General features: G+C 30.6%; 1 protein-coding gene across 1 annotated transcript in view; it reads left to right on the forward strand.

The window, feature by feature from the left end:
- LOC110282224 (zinc finger protein 862) overlaps positions 1-1848 on the forward strand; it is a 27926-nt gene that overhangs the window by 10909 nt on the left and 15169 nt on the right. The window lies entirely within an intron of this gene.

The following is a 1848-nucleotide window of genomic DNA, read 5'->3' on the forward strand; positions in this document are numbered from 1 at the left end:
TTCAATAATAAAAGTCATCTTCTAAACCAGGTACCGTTTTTACTTATTCCACCAAAAATGCTTCGCAGTATTTTTCTCTCAAAACTAGCTATCATATTTTCATCTCCACGGGTCATTGTCCAGGTCTCACATGCGTATGTAAGCACTGATCGTATAAGACATTTATAGAGTAACACCTTAGTAGGTAAAAAACGCCTGCGAACACCTTAGTAGGTAAAAAAAGTAGATTCTGTGATACAGGCGGTTGAGTGGAGTTGAGTTGTTTTCCTGCTGATTTAGTTTTGGTTTCCAAAACTTCTAACTTCCGGTGGCAACACCTAATTTAGTTTTTGTTTTTAAAAAGTAGCATTACCCCTATTTCTGCCCACAAATCTGGTGTTGAAACCGAAACCAAAATTAAATTAGGCGTTGTCACCAGAAGTTAGAACTTTTAGAAACCGAAACCAAATCAGGAGGCAAGCAACTCCACTTCACTCAACAGCCTAAACCACCTGTGTCGTAGAATCGGCTCTTTTTTATCTATTCACCTTTCACTATTTTTCAATGGAATGAAGAACATTTATCAGAAATGAGAGTATGATGGCATTTCTGTCATAAAAGCAACTCCATTGCCTGCTTACCTCATTGCTCAACCAAAACTGTTCTAAAATTCCAGATGAATGAGATAGGGGCCGCTTCGCGGCCCAGATGCCCAATAGAATCAAAACACTAGGACTAGATGGCATTTCTGATCTCAGTACAAGTCAAAACTATTTAATAAAAGTAAGCCATCAGTTTTTTTTCTTGTAAATATCCAACAAATTCGGTGTAATTTAGCCCTGATTAACTTTCTAATGCAAGACAGCTCACCACTCTAAACTAAGTCTCCTGAGCTTATATGAGCAACTTAGATCCATCGACCAACACAATGGCAATAGCTTCTTTTAATCTGAAAGTATACGCTGCAATATGATTTAATATGAAATGTATATCAGCCATTAATGCTACTTCTATAAAGCTATGATGTACTCTTTAGCAGTACTTTTGTTTGCTTTTGGTTGTAATTTTATAAGTTTATCAATAGTATTATTAATATGAAAAAAAAAAGAATCCCCCTCTAGTTTCCGCTATTGAGGAAAGAAGAAAATTTCAAAACAATCTATAAGTATTAAAGTAAATACAAATTACAAGTAATATTTTTTTTTCTAACAGTTTTTAAAAGTTTAATTATTTTTATAATTTTGTAAAATTTGGAACTTTTTACCGTTGCTATAAAAAGTGAAAACATCCCTGAAAAATTCTCAAATAATATTAAGTTGAGTTTTAAAAATTTAGTAATAATTCATTGCTTTTTGAAAAATTTCAAGATTTTGGAGGAAATTAAAAATGGTGAATAAAAATGTTGAAAAAAATTCACGAATGATATACTAGTTTTGGGAATTAGTGATTTTCAATCTCCGATAAATTTTGTCATCTCACCAGATAAATATCGATAAATTTTGTCATCACTTATTTTATTTCTAAAGTGGTAATCCTAATTTATTAATTGCCATTATTTCAAACTTCATTTTATTTCATTTTTTCTTAAATTTACGATTATTTAGAAGTATTTTTTTCTTCTAATTTGTGCGTTACAATTAGTTGTTAGCTGAATATGAAATCTTTGTAGCTTTTAAGTTCAAATTTGACCTTATTTGGAAAGGTATGTTATAAAATTTTTAGCTTTACTTTAAAATTGTAATTTTAGAATCCTTGCTTACTAAACATAAAATTAAAATTTTAAATGACCCTTTTTATTAAAAGAAATTGTGTCGAAAACAATCGGATATCTTAATTATTAAGGTAGAAAGTATAAGCACTTCGTTCAGA

The sequence above is a fragment of the Parasteatoda tepidariorum genome, chromosome 6, assembly GCF_043381705.1.
Source record: "Parasteatoda tepidariorum isolate YZ-2023 chromosome 6, CAS_Ptep_4.0, whole genome shotgun sequence".
NCBI classification, from domain to species: Eukaryota; Metazoa; Arthropoda; class Arachnida; order Araneae; family Theridiidae; genus Parasteatoda; species Parasteatoda tepidariorum.